The sequence below is a fragment of the Silene latifolia genome, unplaced genomic scaffold, assembly GCF_048544455.1.
Source record: "Silene latifolia isolate original U9 population unplaced genomic scaffold, ASM4854445v1 chrun_scaffold_16, whole genome shotgun sequence".
Taxonomy (NCBI): Eukaryota; Viridiplantae; Streptophyta; class Magnoliopsida; order Caryophyllales; family Caryophyllaceae; genus Silene; species Silene latifolia.
This window is the reverse complement of record NW_027413123.1, coordinates 6,477,847-6,485,934: the sequence shown is the minus strand read 5'-3', so window position 1 is coordinate 6,485,934 and position 8,088 is coordinate 6,477,847. Positions and strand designations below refer to the sequence as shown.

Here is an 8,088-nt window from a genome sequence, read left to right as displayed (position 1 = left end):
TCTTTCATTGCTTTCATCTGTACCTGCAGCAAGGAAAACAGACGAACTTTCCTCCTTTTTGCTCTCAGTCTGAGGCGGAGGGGTAACAATTGCAGCACAATACTCCAAATTTTCAACTGGAGTGTCAATAATAGGGTCAATAGAAGAGAGGGCATTGCAAGGCTGAGCTTGCATAGGAGCCCTTTGGGATTTAGACTGATGAAAAATCAGCTCCTCTTCCCCTACCTGAAAGGTCAAAGTCTTGCCCCTGACGTCGATAACTACAAGAGCAGTAGACAAAAATGGTCTCCCTAAGATAATAGGGGTGTATGCATCTTCGGGGATGTCTAAGACAACAAAATCAACGGGAATAAAGAACCTCCCGATCCTCACAGGTACGTCTTCTACTATACCTAGTGGCCATGATATACTACGGTCGGCCATCTGGACTGTCATGTTAGTGCGACTCAGCTTTGTCAAACCAAGTATCTTAGCCAGAGACAGCGGTAAGACACTTACACTAGCGCCTAAATCGCATAGCGCATTATCAATCAAATAGTTACCGATATGACACGGAATTGAAAAACTACCCGGGTCTGACTGCTTAGGAGGTAACTTATTTTGAAATAGGGCTGAACCCACCTCAGTCAAAGCTACGGTCGCACTATCACTAATACTCCTCTTACGCGATAAAATTTCTTTCATAAACTTGAGATAAGAGGGTACCTTTGTCAGCAACTCAGTGAACGGCACAGTGACTTCCAAGCTTTTCAGAAGTTCGACAAATTTTCCGAATTGTTGATTGGCCTTAGTATTCTGCAGCCACCTCGGGAAGGGAACCGTGATAGGTATCTCGAGTCCCTTGTTTCTCCCTTCCAATGTATCTTCCGGAGCAAGTTCTGTATCCTTTGGACGCTTCTTACCTCTCGCACGAGGTCTTTCCGGTGATTTATCGTTTAAACGAGCACTAGCAGGCTCTCGAATAAGCTTCCCATCATCAAAACTACTCGATCGACCAATATATCCATTCGATCGAGTAGAATCTTCAACATAATCACTCGATCGAGTGAAAATCTCACTCGATCGACCAAGTCAACTTTCTTGTTCACTCGATCAAGTAGGAAAACTACTCGATCGAACAGTTCCATCTTCCTGTTCACTCGATCGAGTTGAAAAACCACTCGATCGAGTGCTTTGAACATTAAAAGTGCTCGATCGACCTCCAGAAACTAGTCGATCGAGTACTTTCTTAACCGTCAGCTCATTTTCTTCGCCAGAACACTGTTCACCATCAGTTACAGCTCTCCTCGGGTCTGATTTTTGTAATTCCGGTCCCTCATAAGAACGACCACTTCTCATATTTATCAAGTTTACCATCTCGTGCGGATTCTTCTCATTTTGAGTCGGTAATTGACCCTGCTTTCTTGAGGATTGATTCATGGCTAGTTGGGCGACTTGAGTTTCAAGTGCCTTTATGGACGCATCTTTCTGTTGATCACTCAGCTGAAACTGCTTTGTAAAAGCTTGCAACATAGACTTAAGCTCGCCAATTTCACTCACCCCACCGGACGAGGATGCACCATGGTTAGGAGGAGTAAAGGAAGGAGACATTTGAAAGCCTTGTTGATTCTTGTGTGGAGGAACATAAGGCTGCTGCTGGTGTGGAGGAGGAGTAGGATTAAGCACATTTTGACTAGTCCACCTCAAATTGGGATGGACTGTCCCTTGATTATTGTAATAGGAACCTCCTCCTTGCCTATATTGCTGAAAGGCAAGGACTTGTTCCTTCTGTACAAGACAGCCAACAGTAGTGTGGCCATCATTACTCCCACATCTCTCACAAGAAACAGCCTCTCCTCTAGTAAGAACATGGACCGTCTGAGGCTCCCCAGCAGCTTGTAACTCCAACTTGTCAAATCTAGCATTCATGGTCTCCAGCTGAGTCAAAACCTGCTTATCAAATGCATGAACTCTTCTAATCCCATCCCTCGGGTTACCGTACTCAGCACTGTGATTAGCCATCTCTTCAATAAGAGACCATCCCTTATCGTCATCTGTATTCTCCTAGAATCTTCCACTAGATGCCGCATCAAGTATGGCTCTTTGGTCGTCATACAACCCATTGTAGAACTGATTAGCTAGAAACCATGGGTCAAAACCATGGTGAGATATAGACCTCACCAACTTCTTGAATCGCGACCATGCCTCATAGAAACTTTCATCGGGAGCCTGTCTGAAACTAGTAATCTTGGCCCTCAGCAGATTGGTGCGTTGTGGAGGGAAGAATCTCTTGTAAAAGGCAAGAGCAAGAGACTCCCAATATGTAACCCCAGCAGCTGTGTGGTCCAAGTCAGTCAGCCACTCCCTGGCTGAATCAGCTAAAGAGAAAAGAAATAGAACTTTCTTAATCTTGTCTTGAGTTACCCCTTAGTGGCGGGGATAATAGAACAGTAATCGGTAAAGGTCTCCATATGCTTCCTCGGATCCTCACCTGCCACACCTCTATATATATTCCTCTCCACCAGATTTATATAAGAAGGACGGATGTCGAATGTATTCCCATCATCAGTCTGGAGATTGAAACCCTTCGGAATAGAGGATGCTTTAAGCACTGAATGACTGGAAAGCTTAGGCATCTTTACTGTAAAAATCGGACTGTTTTCGAAAAGAGAGTGATGTAGCTCGGGCTCGAAAGTACTCAAGTCTTCCTTTCGTGATTTCCTTTGCAGACGGAGTCTATGCCTGAATAATATCTCTGGCTCTGAATCTGCTGAAACTAATTCAAACCTATCTGACCTGGGCATAAACAACACTGAAATAAAATAATAAGAACGGCCTCAAGGAATAAAAATTCCCTCAGACGGATAAAATAAACGGAACGAAAACAAATAGGGCAATTGTCTCCCCGACAACGGCGCCAAAATTTGACACGTCTGTCGTGTACCTGTCAAAAATAAACTAACTAAACTAACTATATAGCTAGGGAAGTCAGGTCGATCTCCACATGGAGGCAAGATTTTTGTAGTAGTCCGTCTATTTGGTCAAAAATGGGGGGGGGGTGTTTGATTTGTTGTCTAAACTACGAGTTTTGAAGGAAAGAGAAATAAAGGCAAGAGCAATAAAAGTAGAGAAATAAGGATAAAACTATCAGATAGAGAGGAACATGTCAGGATTTCGGTTCACTACGGTACTCCAGTGACTCAACTGTAAATGACTCGGACGAATTAATATAAGACGGATGTTGAAAGGTTCTTTCGGTCCACTTTCTATCCTAAAATACCACTAACATAACTTTCATTCTCGTCAGGGTAGTCTACTGTTCATAGCAGGCCTATTTAGTCCAATCTTTCGATCTAGGATTAATTTTAGCTAGATTAAAGGTTAACTCAGAAGTGTGCACTCAACTAAGTTGAATAAATACAATTAAATTGCTATGGTGACAGAGTCTTGTAATCAATTCATCTAAATCATTCACTACATCGTCACATTCCTACCGCAGATCCCCTAATCCCAACATGAAAGGGGTTTAGCTACTCTACTCATGTCGCTAATTAAACTAACAGCAGATAATATTTCAGCAGTAAACATAATGAAATAACAATAAAATTGCATAAAAGAGAAATTAGGGCAGAAGAATAAATAGAGCAAACAAGAAATTAAAGCAACAGAAGATTAATTATTAATATGAAAAGAGAAGAGGATTACAATCTTGCGAATCCGGCGTAAAGAACAATCGAATCCGAGCAAAATAACCCAAGAAATAAAGTAACAGTGAAGGGAAAATAAGCAACGCAGTAAAGTTTACAGTAGAAAGTTTGATAGTGCCAAAGATAGATCCTAATGACCTAGTAAAGCGTGCTTAAATAGCAAAGTAATTAAGTTTTGCGAAAATAAACATAACACGGGCTGTTTAGAAGCCCATAATAGAGAAACCACTCGATTGAGTAGATTAAAACCACTCGATCGAGCAAACACCTCAGCAAATCTACTCGATCGAGTAGAAAGTTACTCGATCGAGTAACTGGTCTTTCTGCAAGCTAAGGATCGAGTGGAAAACCACTCGATCGACCACCCTGGGACCGATCGAGTGGTAGAACTGCTCGATCGAGTACTTTGACTTCATTTCAGCTCAAGTCCGCGCTTAAATGCCTCGTAATCCGTGCCATGATGCTTCCAAACGTAGTATCTCTCTCAGGAAAATCCCGTCTCCTCTAAATGCATGCAAAAGGACGAAAAAGAGTACGATTTCACTACTTTCGCGTTCATTTCTACAAAATGGACAAAACAAACCAAAGTAGCCAATTCGGGGCAAAATACTATAAAAACAGTATAGAAATGCATAAAAATACGTGCTGAAATAGGCTTAAAAGACTATATAAAAAGCACGTATCAAAACCTGTGGCAATGTGCTGTCACTTGCAGCATCAAGAAATCTGTGATTATACCGTTGTTGTTCTATTGCACTTTGAAAACAAAACCAAAATTCTAAAAGTGTGCCATCTATGCTCTCAAATCTTTTGAAATAACTATTTTGACTCTCTGATCTTTGTGTAGTTTTCAAAAGGCAGCCTAAAGGCAAATTCCTAAAGTAAGCAGGTATCCATTTGTGCCTTTTGCCATACATGTATGTCAACCAAGTATTATCATTCAACTCAAAGTCATTAATCACTTGAGTCCATTTTTCTTCAAACTCAATGGGTTCCAAGTCAGTATCCCACACAACTCCACATATCCGCTCAACAAAGTCAGTCTCCTTACAAATTTGTGACTCAACATTATCGGTAATTTTTTTCATTATATGCCACATGCAGTAGCGATGTCTTGCTTTCTTGAATTCAGAACACACCCCGAGTTTAATTGTCGGATCTTGATCAGTAAGAATGGATTGAGGTTCCTTGCTGCCCATACAATCAAGGAACTTCTTAAACACCTAAATGAATGACCCATCGTTCTCATGATCGACAAGTGCAGCAGCAAAAGTCACTGATTTTTTGTGGTTGTCAACACCAGTGAATGGGGTGAAGGCCATGTGGTACTTGTTAGTACCGTAAGTAGGATCAAAGGTGATGGTGTCCCCAAACAAGGAATAATTCATTCTTGCTTGTGCATCTGCCCAAAAGATTTTAGCCAAACAATTATCCTAATCAACTTGATAAGCATAGTAAAAGCCATCTTGTGATTCAGAAAGCGCCTTTAAATAATCGAGAATCATGTCAGCATCCTTGTCACCTATATAACATTTAATATTTCTTTTGAAGTTCTTTAATTCTGTGAGAGATGCACCAATGTTTGCATACCCATTTGATTGTTCCGCCAGAATTCTAAATGTCTTGGTTGCCCCGATGTTGAGTTTACAATTGTTAACAATTGTCTGCTTCATGTAAAGGTTAAGTGTTCTTATGTTTTTCTGGAATTCCCGTTCTTTGAGTGAGCAGAGTCTGTGATTATGACCTTCATAAAACGTATCAATAGCATACCCTATTAGCTCCTTAAGGTCATTGAATACAGCACAAAACCGTATTTTTGCCTTGCAACCAAATCTTGTTATTTTTGTTTTCTTTGGCTCTACAGATCTTTTCCTCTTCTTTTTCTCTTTTTTTTTTCAAATTCCACAACAGGGTTGAATTTTTTTGCGATCCTCTTTGAATCCATGTCTGCATTGCACCATTGATTTTTTTTCTATCAAACCATCACTGAATCTTGTTTGTGTGTACTTTCTTGGTATGAAACCACAAGCCACAGCATATAAATTGTAAAACTCTATTGCCTCCTCAAGCTTTACAAACATTAACCCCAGATCAGGTTTGAAACCATTTTCTACCATCCTATCCCACTCCTCACTGCCACCTGGAGTATATCTTAATCCCAGATTATGGATAGTATTTTCTCCTGTTTCAGACACAACAGTAGGTGTAGAAAAAGTTGTTGCATTGGTAGTATTAATTTCAATGCCTGGAAACATTAAAACAGGAGAACTGTTATGGTATTATTAATTTCAATATCTTAGATTTTATACAAAACAAATGCAATTATTCTATCAGAGAGGGGAGGGTTTTAGTGAAATTGGTAGCCTAGTCCACCATAATGCACACACAGTTGTTTTAATGTAGTATTAAAGTTATTTCATTATTAAAGAGTAGTTATTGTAAGGATTTTTTTGTCAGATCCTATAAAGTAGTATTTATTATGAAAAAAACAATCTCTGCTACAGCAGTTATTTTACCGTTATAATGCAGTTATTGTATTATACAAATGCAATTATTCTATCAGAGAGGGGAGGGTTTTAGTGAAATTGGTAGCCTAGTCCACCACAATTCACACACAGTTATTTTAATGTAATATCAAAGCTATTTTAATACAGTAAGGCAGTTATTGTATTATTGTAATCCAGTTATTCAAATATTAGATATTGAATGATATCATGAATGAAAACCTACATGCAATTACTCTTATATTAAGTAGTTGTTATTGTTATTATAATGACAAAATGAGTAAAAATATGAAAACAATCTTCATGCAATCAGTAATTTTTACAAAAAACTTATCAACCTAATAACAACAGTTATTATATCATTATTATGTCACAAATTTAAACCTGAATTCATCGTTGTTTGATTATCAACAATATTATCAAGCAGAGTAAGCGTTTGATCGTCTGAATTCAGCATCGTTGAAGCTGAAATTTATGGAAAAAACACGTAAATCAAGTCAGAATTTGTTATTTGATTCAATTACTAAAGTTATTCGATTCTTAAATCAGAAATCGGAAGAAATATCAATACCTTCTGTCGAATTTGAAGAATTAGGGTTTTCGGAGAGTTGTTGATCAAATTTCGAAAAATTGATGAACAAATTGATAGTTTTAATTGAAAAAATCAAAATAATGAATGAATTGTTGATCAAATTTTGAAGAACTGATGAATTTGTTGATCAAAATTTGAAGAACTGATGAAAAAATTTCGCGTGGTTTTTTGATGAACAAAGTGTTTGATCAGTAGAGAGAGAAAAGGAGAGAAGAGAGAGAAAAAGCTGGGAAAATTATGACGGCTCAAATTTTGATAATTGGGTTTTGTCAACTCATTTGCTTATATATGCGGGGGAAACTCACGAAAAGTGTCAAACTCATTGTATCTTGCCTATATATAGAATTAGGTGGACTCACCGGATCTTGCCTATATATAGAATTAGGATCACATGAGTCCACCCTATCGTTTGGAGTCCGTGAGTCCAGCGATACAATATCACAAGTTATACTAAACAATATCACACGTCATATTAAACAATATCACTCTTATTGAACCATATTCGCCCTCTGTTATTAACTTCTTTTCTCATACTTTTTCTTACACCCATCAGTGCTAGGGTCGGAGCTCCGACAAATACCATCAACCTCACGCACTTTCCCGCCAGTGACTCGATTTTGGCGACGTGTTCGTCGGAGTTATTGCATATTAATTCTTTTATATTTTTTCCTCTCTTGTTCTCTTCTTTATATTCGCCTATTTCCTTCATCGCCGGCGATGAGACCCCTAATTTAACAGCGGCGGCATTGTTCTTAGATGGAGGTTAATGGAAGAAGGATCGTTGATGGTATGTTAGTGAGGGGTGGTAGCGATGGTCATGAGACGGACTTGTGCGCCATGGCGGTGGTTGTTGTGGAGGTGAACGTGTGGTGGTGGGTCGTGGGTGGTGGTTGTTGGGGAGGTGAAGGGGTGGTGGTGGGCCGTGGGTGATTGTCGTCGACGATTAGTGTCACTGACTATAGTTTTAAGTCTTCTTTTTACTGTTTTCGTTGTATATTTTGCGTGATATTGTTCAGTATAAGCAGTGATATTATTTCGTGTAGTGTTTGATATTCTTGTGTATAGGCTGTGATACATAAGTGAACTCACGGGACTCAAATATTTAGGTGGACTCACCGGATCTTGCCTATATATAGAATTAGGATCACATGAGTCCACCCTATCTTTTTGAGTCCGTGAGTCCATGATACAATATCACACGTTATATTAAACAATATCACAACTTATACTCCAAAAAAAATTCGTGATATTCTTTTGTAATATAATATCACCCGTTATGCTATACAATATCACAGTTTACAGTATC

General features: G+C 39.0%; 1 non-coding gene across 1 annotated transcript; it reads left to right on the top strand.

The window, feature by feature from the left end:
• Positions 1-2,134: 2,134 nt before the first annotated feature.
• On the top strand, positions 2,135-2,241 carry LOC141637344 (small nucleolar RNA R71). Its single transcript, XR_012541728.1, has one exon. It is a non-coding gene; the product is annotated as a small nucleolar RNA R71 (small nucleolar RNA).
• The last annotated feature ends 5,847 nt before the right edge of the window (positions 2,242-8,088 follow it).